This window comes from Jaculus jaculus, chromosome 17 (assembly GCF_020740685.1).
Source record: "Jaculus jaculus isolate mJacJac1 chromosome 17, mJacJac1.mat.Y.cur, whole genome shotgun sequence".
In the NCBI taxonomy this organism is placed as follows: Eukaryota; Metazoa; Chordata; class Mammalia; order Rodentia; family Dipodidae; genus Jaculus; species Jaculus jaculus.
This window is the reverse complement of record NC_059118.1, coordinates 51,418,087-51,429,054: the sequence shown is the minus strand read 5'-3', so window position 1 is coordinate 51,429,054 and position 10,968 is coordinate 51,418,087.

Below are 10,968 nucleotides of genomic sequence, written 5' to 3'. Positions count from 1 at the left end.
ACTGCTCATTGGTTCTTTTTATACTCTGTTTTTGTCATTGAGAGAGCAACACACAATGAATTACTTTTTACAATGAATTTTTAAGAATTACAAACTTAGGGCAGGGAAATGGCTCAGTGGATAAAGGGCATTCTGCTCAAGCCTAACTAGTGGAGCTCTGATTCCCAGACCCAGGGAAAAGCCAGAAGCTGTGGTGGGTTTCTGCAATCATCCTGGATGACACCAAGATGAGAGATGGAGACAGGAAAATTTCCTGGAAACCCCTGGATCAGCTAGCCTGGCAAGCAAGTGCAGCAGTGAACAAGGAGCATGCAGGAGAGAAAGGCCCTGCCTCGAATCAAGTGGAAGGCAAGGATAATGCCTTACAGTTATCCTCTGACTTCCACATGTGCATCGTGGCATGCACATGCCTGCATTCACATGCATACACACACACGCAAACCTACAATATGTGTGTGTGTAATCTTACATGCTATTTATTACTAGTGGCCATGTGTATCAGTGGTTTTTTTGTTTTGTTTTGTTTTGTTTTTCGAGGTAATGTCTTGCTCTAGCCCAGGCTGACTTGGAATTCACTATGCAGTCAGTCTCAGGGTGGCCTCAAATTCACAGCAATCCTCCTACCTCTGCCTCCCACATGCTGGGATGAAAGGCGTCACTACCACACCAATCTTGTGCTGTATTTTTGAAGGCTTATTTGGCTACTTATATAAAAAATTCTAGCTAGGTATGGTGGTGCACACCTTTCACCCCAGCCACACTGAGACCACATAGTGAATTCCAGATTAGACTGGGCTAGAGTGAGAACCTACCTCAAAAATAAATAAATAAATAATTCTAAGCCAGGCTTGGTGACTCAACCTATAATCTTAGCACTAGGGAGGCTGAGGCAAGTGGTTTGTTGAGTTCAAGGCCAGCCTGGTCTACATAATGAGTTCAGGACAGCCTGGAATATAAAATGAGTTTCTGTTTCAAAACAACATTAAGCCAGGCGTGGTGGCGCACGCCTTTAATCCCAGCACTCGGGAGGCAGAGGTAGGAGGATTGCCTTAAGTTCGAGGCCACCCTGAGACTCCATAGTGAATTCCAGGTCAGCCTGGTCTAGAGTGAGACCCTACCTCGAAAAACAAAACAAAACAAAAAAACAACATTAAAATATCTATGTTTTTGATACACTGATACTATTCATGAGAATTGGTCATAAAAGAAATACATTTTGAACGCTACATAGGAGAGAGTAGAACAAGGCTGGGCATGTGGCTCAAGTGGTCCAGGACTCACCTAGCACACCCAAGACCTGGAGTCCCCAGTATCGCATAGAGAGGGGGGAAAATGTCCAGCCACTGCATGCTAAGAAGGGGAGGATAGAGGAGAGACAGAGGGGGCTGGAGAGATGGCTCAGTGGTTAAGGCTTTTCTCTGTGAAGCCTAAGGACCCAGGTTCTATTCCCAATTACCCACATAAGCCAGATACACAAGGAGAAGAAATAGAGGTAAGTTGGATAGTGGCTATAAAAATACAGTAATACAGAAGGAATAAGTTATAACCTGCTATACCACAGTGAGGTGAGTATAGTTTTACATCAATTTATTATATATTGCATGTATATTATATAAAAATGAGAACAGAGACATTTGAAACTTCCCAAGCCAAAGGAAGCGGAAAACTACCTACCTGGATTTGATCATGTATTAGCTTTCTGTCACTGTGACAGGGGTCCTGAGATCATGAGCTTTTAGGGAGGAAAGACTTACTTGGGTCCCTCCACTAGCATGAGACCGTTGCTGCGCCCTGTGGCAGCGCTGCGTATCGCCGCAGGAGCTCACGGTGGGGAGACCTGCTCGCCTTATGGCAGAGAGAAAGACAAGGATCACAATGTACCTTTCAAGGACACGTCCCCATGACCTAACTTCCTTCCTCTAGATACGTCCCACTTCCTAAAGGTTCACCCACTCCCAATAGTGCCATCAGCTGGGGACCAAGTATCTGAGGATCATTAGCTATCTGAACCATAACAGATATAGATAGACAAACTGATAAACATTCATGTACATGTCAGTAATATAGACATATATACCAAATTATCACATATGCTACATAAGTTTGTAAAATAATGTTTTAAGTAGTCACAAAGAGTAATGTTTATAATAGCATGTATAGAGCTTGTAGTGGTATTAATAGACCTGCAAAATATCAGTTGTTTAGTAGCTGGTGATGATTAAGTAAATTATATACGAACAATAAGATATTATGTAGCTACTGAAATTGGAAATACAGTGCTTTTGTCATAAAACATTGAAGCTAGCGCAATAAGCAGGACATAGTTATGTGTACTCGTGGTTCCAGTACATGAAATCTCTATTCCATATCAATAGTTTGGAATGGGCTCTAAGGTGTAACATCCAGTAGAGCACACCCAAGGTATGTGAGTATGGTCTCGCTCTAACCCAGGTCCACCTGGAATTCACTATGTCGTCTCAGGGTTGTCTTGAACATGGCGATCCTCCTACCTCTGTCTCCCAAGTGCTAGGATTAAAGATGTGCGCCACCACGCCCGGCTCTTTTGTTTTTTAATATTTTATTTTTCTTTTATATTTGAGAGACAGAAATAGGCAGAGGGAGAGAGAGAGAGAATGGGCATGCCAGGGCCTCCAGCCACTGCAAACAAACTCGAGATGCATGTGCGCCTTTGTGCATCTGGCTTACATGGGTACCGGGGAATTGAACCTGGGCCCTTTGGCTTTACAGGCGAGTACCTTAACCAGTAAGCCATTTCCACAGGACAAGAATTTCTTCTCTTAAATGATAATGAGACTCAAGTTTTAAATTCCCTCTGTCCCTGTTAAAAGCTTCTGGAAATGGCATACTCAGACCAAGAAAAAAAATCCCATTCCACTCAGACATGTGAGGGATGCAGTCACTGGCTTCTGAGGAGGCAGGGAGCACTGCAGGCCCACTGGGGTCGCTCTGCAAGGTCTGAGACAGGAAGTGGGCCAATCCTCAGGCCTGACCAAAGACTTCATCAAACACACCTCTCCTTGGCTACGTGTTTAGTTAGGGTCTGTATTAAAGGCAAAGAAGAAACATGTCTGGACTTAACAACAGAAATTGCTGGCTTTGAAGATAAGAGCTTGGAAATTCCCAAAAGGGCCAGTGAGGTGGAAGCGAAAGGAAGTTGAAATGCCATGAAAATTAACACCTTCCATTTACTCAGAATTTATGAAGAATTTGACCAAGGCTTGGGAAGTTATGGGAGAGCAACTGAACTTAAAAGTGAGAGTTCACCTGCCTTAGAGTTAACCTCTGCCACTTATTGACCGTGAACTGGGAATTTCAGGACTCAAATGGTGTTTCTTGCATACATAGTTTTGTTTAGGCTCCCAACTGTATTTTGGAGGATTTTATTACCTTTTCCTGGTTTTATGGAGGAATAAAATTCTTTGGATAAAAAAAAAAAAAAGAATTTCTTCTCTTGATGAGGTGGCTGATCGCTACAGTTCCGAGGCAGTTTTCTGAAAGACTGGTTCTCTCGTTAGTCCTCCCGCCCGTCCATTGGTGGCAACGTCTCTGCCGGTCTCCTCCAGGGAGGAGACCCAGCATCACTCGCTCAGCAGCCTCAGTAAAGAACGACCTGGTGCAGAATTCACCCTGGAATAGGTCCATCTCATTGACCCTGGGGAACGAAGAGCCAGAAGAAATCAAGCTGGACATGACTTACAATGGAATACCACACTAGAATGATTCATAAACAGATGGGGCGCTTTGAGTAGAGTGAGGTAAAGATCAGTAAGGAAGATTTAAGCTATCCTTAAAAACAATTAGTAATTGCATAAGTTCCCTTCCCTAAATTCTTTCTGAGATCAACTCCACCCGTGTTGTTTATGGACGACCCTCTGTATTCAGTGAACACATTTTTAATGATGACAGATTACATGTTTATAGCTGATACATTGGTATGAGAATGTCCAGTGTTAATCATAGCTGTTAAGTAAACTGCTCCAAAAGGCTTCCATACAAATGCCTCGTTGGCAATGAAACGGGCATGACTGATCTAGCCCCAGGACACCCAGAGGAAAGACTTGCCTGCCAAAATCATCAGAGAGATTTTCCAAGTGCATGGTGCATCCTGCAGGCCACAAGGTGAAAGGTTTGGTCAGATAGAAGTCAACAGTTCTCTGCTGAAGCATGTCGGGTCTGAAAACTAACAGCATTGTCCTGGAACTCTGAGAAAGGAGTGTCCTCATTCTGTAGCCAAGGCTATCCTGAACTATGTAGACTAGGCTGGCCTTGAGCTCACAGTGATCGCTTGCCTTAGCCTCACTAGTGCTGGGATTTTAGATGTGAGCAGCCACCATGCCTGGCCTGGGAAACAGAATTTACACCTGTTTTGTTTTGTTTTGTTCCAAGAAGTCAGAACTCCTGGAGATGAACAAGGACCCTTTGCAACTGAACCCTAGCTCTGCAAACACTGACGTTCTTAGGCAAAGGCAGGAGAGTAAGCACGTAGCTAACTTGGAGGGCGGGCCTCTCATCATTCATCAGGACGACACAGACGCAAGCAGGACTCATCCTCGGGGAACAACCTTGTAGGCTGGGTACACCCTCCGTGAATCTCACGCGGAAATTACCTCTCTGAATTATTAGTCAGGCATCCATTGTTCTTAAGTGAATGCTCCGTTCACTTCTGCTCTGTGACCCCTGAAGTCTCAAAATCCTACCTGCTGCCATAGAGATGTAACGATGTTTAATCGCAGCTCTGTGGTGAAGAGGCAGGATGCTGTATCCAACTGAGAAAGAGCTGCTTCAGATACACCACATCTCTGCCTATTTTGATGATTTTTTTTTGCCCATCTCCACCATCCATGTTGAAATGTTCATGACCTCAATACTATAGGGGTCTTATGGAAGTACTGACAATGACTAAATTTCACCTAGGTTTTTAAGAAGTTTTTATTTATTTATTTATTTGCAAGTAGAGAGAGACAGACAGAATGGGCACACCAGGGCCTGCAGCTGCTGCAGATGAACTCCAGATGTGTGATCCATTTTGTGTATCTGGCTTACATGGGTACTGGGGGACCCAACCCGGGTTGTTAGGCTTTGCAGGCAAGCACCTTAGCTGCTAAGCCATCTCTCCAGCAGCCACCCCCAACCCCTTTTATTTTGACTCACGATCAATATATTGCCCAGGCTGGCCTCCAACTCAATATTTCCTTTCCTGCACTTTCTGGTTTCTAGAATATAGGTGTGTCCCAGTGCCTGGTCCATGACTAACTCTGTATACCTGGCCTTTTCTCTCCTTAGCAAGGGTTTCAGGTTGTTCTTCAGCCCTTCCTCAGATCCAGGCCTTCACACTGATCCTTCAGAAACCTTTCTGCATTTGCTCATTTTGGCAGCAGCCAGAATAAGGCTGAGACAAGCCCCAGCTGCAAGATAGATGATCTATGTGGAGTGTTGACTGGGGGTAGGAACTGGTCATGAGGAATCCTGAGAGACAAGGAGACCTGAGGCACAGCCATGACCACCCAGCTGTGCTTGGGATCCGTTGTCACTAGGCAGGGAGCATTTGCTCATGTAAGAATCTGTAGGAAGCCGGGCATGGGTGCATGCCTTTAATCCCAGCACTTGGGAGGCAGAGGTTGGAGGATCACTGTGAGTTCGAGCCTACTTCAGGCTCCCTGATTGCACATGACTTTAAAAATAATTGTACTTATTTATTTATGAGAGGGAGAGAAAGACGTGAGTGCACCAGGAACCCTTGCTACTGAAAATAGATACCAGACACATAACCCATTTAGTGAGTCTGGCTTTCTGTGGGTACTTGGAAATTAAACCTGGGCTGCCAGGCTTTGTAAGCAAACACTTTAACCACTGAGCCATCTCCCTAGTCCACATATAATTCTTTTATTTACAAAATCCACCTATTTGTAGCTTATGTCTCTTGATTTATAAATGGTGTATGGCAATGATCTATTTGTGGTATTGGTTTGCTTTTTTTTTTTTTTAGAATTTTTTTTGTCCATTTTTTGTTTATTTATTTGATAGCGACAGACACAGAGAGAAAGACAGATAGAGGGAGAGAGAGAGAATGGGCGCACCAGGGCTTGCAGCCTCTGCAAACGAACTCCAGACACGTGCGCCCCCTTGTGCATCTGGCTAACGTGGGACCTGGGGAACCAAGCCTCGAACCGGGGTCCTTAGGCTTCACAGGCAAGCACTTAACCACTAAGCCATCTCTCCAGCCCTTGGTTTGCTTTTTAAAATGCATATGTGTATATTTTAGAACATTTTATTATAAAACATGTTTAGACATTTTAGTTGCTTTTTTTGTTTTTGAGGTAGGGTCTCACTGGCCCAGGCTGACCTGGAATTCACTATGGAGTCTCAGGGTGGCCTCGAACTCACTGTGATCCTCCTACCTCAGCCTCCTGAGTGCTGGAATTAAAGGCGTGCACCACCACTAGACATTTACAAACCAAGAGACATAAGCTACAAATCCCTACATTTGTGACTGGTATTTAGCAACATTTGTGTGATCTGTTGTGCTTCTTTGCTAAGGAGAATGAAGTGACTCCCAGACATATTTGCTTTTAGCTACTTCAATATATATTTTTGAATGTCTTTTAATTATACAACCAACATGCTATTATCATGCTCCACAAAATTAACAGCATTCCTTAGTCATCTCAGACTCTGTGCATACTGAAACTTTTCTGACTGATCCCAAAGTATCTGTTCACAGTCCATTGGAATCAGGATGCAATACTGTATGCAATGCATTTGGCTACATTTTATACTAAAGCTCTTACAGGAAACTTGTCACCCCTTCTCTCTGAAGGTGTGAAGGCATCGTAGCAACTGTGGAAACAGTCAGTATTTCCAGTATAATGCTAGCCTTGCCTAGGTCGGTAAATGCTTGCACTTCATCTTGCTGTGCGGGAGAAGCCCTTCCCAAGGAGACTCTCAGGAGCCTCGAGGGGAGCTCCCTGGCCATCTGCTGTCTCTGGAAACACATCTGCTTGCCGCACTGCCAGCATGGCTCCCCCACAGAACCGTGGGATTCCTTGCTCGAGAGGGAACAGTCATCTTTAGAGGCGTATTTCTTCCACTCATTCCAGAATTTTGGCAAGGTCTTAAGGCAACACTTTCTAATATTACAAAGCTATACCTGCAGTGCTACTTGGAATGCAGAACCATCAAGCCAGGAAATCAAACAACCGTCAGCCAGCACCTCATGTGGAACCCGGGACCCCCCTTGCTCACGTGAAGCGCTTTCCCTGGGGAAGGCTTCCATCCGCAGAGCAAGGAGGCAGCTACGAGTGGTGCGAGCAACACACCGGGTGTGCACAGTGCTTAACGGGCTTTGGGAGGCGAGGGATGCTCGTTCAAAGGAGCAGGCACAGCCCCAGGGAAGCAAAAGCAAGAAAAGGGAAACTCGGCGACAGCTGCGGAGGAAGAGGACGGCTGGGTGCAAGCTGGTGAGGCTGAGCCGCCACGTTCCGGATCGAAGGCCTCGCTCCGAAGCTGGACTCAGAGGAGATGAAACGCAAGATGCGTGAGGACGCGCTCTCCTCCACACGGAATTTCCTCACCCATGTGGCCCTGCTGCGAGTCACTCCATTTATCTTGAAGAAATTGGACAGCATATGAGGATGGGCAGATACATGAGAATACACGACATGAGGAACGTGGCTACAGTTTCTACCCTGTCCTTAATGAATTGGCCCAGAAAGGTGTAAGAACTGCTTGAATGGACAAAAAATTCTACTTGCAAGAACAAGTAGGGCTATGGTAACTGGCCTTCATAGCTAAAATATAAATAATTTGGGAAGTACAAAAAGATGTTGGGTGCCCTTATTCCTGTGATACTTGGCCTCTGTGAGTGTTGACATAATTGTAAATAAGGTCTGACTCCACTTTCTGGCCAGTGTGACTTTAAGGGGATTGTGTCTGGAGCAGTATTGTCTCCGCAGTCGCTTCTGTCTACATTTGACTTCTGTGCAGAGTGTCTCTGTGAAGATGAGTTTTATGGAAGTCAGAACACACAATGACTCAGAAGCACAGAACCATTAGTCTATATTTTTAATAAACATACCAATGCAGAAAACTTGGGCTTTTCTTTTTTCTTATCCCACTTTTTGCTGGAAATCAACACTACTGGTGAGACAATTGCACTATTGTGGTTATTATAGCTGTTGTGAGTTCTTGTTAATCCTGAGAAAGTGGCATCATGCTTTACTGCCTGCAGTCTCCATGAAAGACAGCATTGCCACGTGATTAGAACATGTAACACTATGGTTGTGGGGGGCAGTGTGTTGTCAAGTAGTTCTCTAGGTTTGTTGGCAAAAGGGGTAATCTTCCCCCAAAGCAATTATATTCATCTCTCTTTAGCCAGTGGGTCTCTTAATAACATGACGGTACTGTCCAAAAAAAAAAAGCATTGTGTTGACTGAACATTCCCATGAGGCTTGGGGGTGGTGGTGGGGGACAACAGAAAAGTAGGGGTGAGACAAGTTGGCTAATTTTCTGTTGCTATGATCTGCATTCCACAAACTGGGTGATTTGCAGAAAGTAGCTATTTCCTTGGTTCACAGGTGTGTGTGGAGTGAATGCAAGTGTATATGCACATTTGCATGTGCGTACATATGCGCATGCACTTGCACATGTGCGTGGAGGCTGGAGGTGGATATTGAATGTCTTCATTCTTCACGTATTTATTGAGACAGAGTCTCTCTTTGATCCCAGAGCTTGTCCGTTCATCTACTCTAGCTAGCCCGCTTGCCTCAGGGATCCCTGTCTCCACCTTGCAAGTGATGGGATTCCACCCAGCATTTACATGGTGCGAGGGATCAGAACCTGATCCTCACACTTTCCCAGCAAGCTCTCCACTGGCTGAGCCCCCGCCCAAGCCCCAGGCCATGACTGTTTGAGGCTGGGAAGTTCAGGGGCATGGCGCTGGCCTCTGGTGAGGGACACCGTGCTGCAACATAACACAACAGTGGGTATCGTGTGGCAGAACAAGCCTGCTAGCTCAGGACTCTTCCTCTCTGGAAACACCACTGATGTGTAAGCACCTGCTCTCAATCTTGTCCCATCCTAATTACCTCCCAAAGGCCCCACCACCTCCAAACATAAAATATGGTTAACTTATGATTTGGGGCTTTCAGTTCCAGTGCATGAACTTTTTTTGTTAACAACTTCCATAATTATAGACACTGAATCATGGTCATTCCCACCCCCACTTTACCCTTTACAACTCCACCCTCCGTTATATCCCCGCCCCCTCTCAATCAGTCTCTCTTTTACTTTGATGTTGTCATCTTTTCCTCTGATCATGATGGTCTTGTGTAGGTAGTGTCAGGCACTGTGAGGTCACAGATGTAAAGGTCATTTTGTTTCTGGAAGAGTGCATTGTAAGGAGTCCTGCCCTTCCTTTGGCTCTTACATTCTTTCTGCTCTCTTCCATAATGGACCCTGAGACTTGGAAGGTGAGATAGAGATGTTTCAGTGCTAGACACTCCTTTGTCACTTCTCAGCACTATGGTGCTTTCTGAGTTATCCCAAAGTCACAGCAACCCAGGTTCAATTCCCCAGGACCCATGTAAGTCAGATGTACAAGGTGGCGCTTGCCTCTGGAGTTTGTTTGCAGTGGCTGGGTGCCCTGGCATGCCCAGTCTCTTCCTCCCTCCCTCCCTCTCTCAAATAAATAAATAAAAATAAAATATTTTTTAAAAAAGGTTAACCATCCCTAAGTGAGCTCCATCCATATGAACCTCAGAGAGTTGTCTCCTTAGAGCAGAGATCACCTGTCTCAGAGACAGGAAGACACGTCACATGCACACATGGTCATACAGCAGAGATGTGCATAGAAACCACAGACCACCAGTGACTTCTGAATCTCTGCACAGGCAAGGAAGAGGGCTCCAAGTACCTATGAACCTGGATGAGAGGCTGACATACCCTTCTGTGGGCTTGCAGCTGAGGAAGGTGGATGAGAGTGACTTGTGGGACATCCCTGTGCACTTTGCTGTCCGCTGCCATTGGGAACAGGGAGAGTGCTGGACAATAACGCAGGAGACAGCTGCACAGGGAGCAATGTTTGCTACACTGACTTGCTGGGTCCCTGGGCTGATCTGGACTTGTCTGAGCTTGGAGGCAAAGGAGAGAGAACTTGAACTTGATGCACAGGCAGATCCACGAGTAAGCACAGTGGATCTGGGCAATGCTTGGGTCCTGCCGGCTTCTGCCCTGTCTCTTGCACACACCTCTCTACATGGCCTTTAGATTTTGCAGTCTGTGTCAGAATGAAGACATCCTCAGACTTCAAGGGGAGGCTCTCCCCAGGAAAAAGGCTCCATGATCTCGGGGTTTTGGTTTATGTTCAGCGTGACTCTTTTGAGCTGGATGGACACCTAGGAAAGCACAAAGCCTGGCCACTGTGCACAAAGAAGTAGGAATGTACTTGGGACCTTATATCCAGGCCTCTTACTCAGCGAAGTCCAGCAATCTGCCTTGGCCTGTCCCTTTCTTCTCAGTGGATCTGTGTTTGTTCTGATTGGGGTACACTTGTCCTTTTGAACACTGGCACACGCTTTTGTTTTTTAATTATGTATTTATTTATTTGAGAGCGACAGACACAGAGAGAAAGACAGATAGAGGGAGAGAGAGAGAATGGGCGCGCCAGGGCTTCCAGCCTCTGCAAACGAACTCCAGACGCGTGCGCCCCCTTGTGCATCTGGCTAATGTGGGACCTGGGGAACCGAGCCTCGAACCGGGGTCCTTAGGCTTCACAGGCAAGCACTTAACCGCTAAGCCATCTCTCCAGCCCTGGCACACGCTTTTTACATGATCTTATTTTACCTCTGAGGGTCTGACAGGCCTCCTAAGTGCTCCTGCAGTAGTCAGCCAATGACACAGGTCATGTAAAAACTGTAAAACACTGTGTAAGTTTTCTCTTGTCCATTCCTC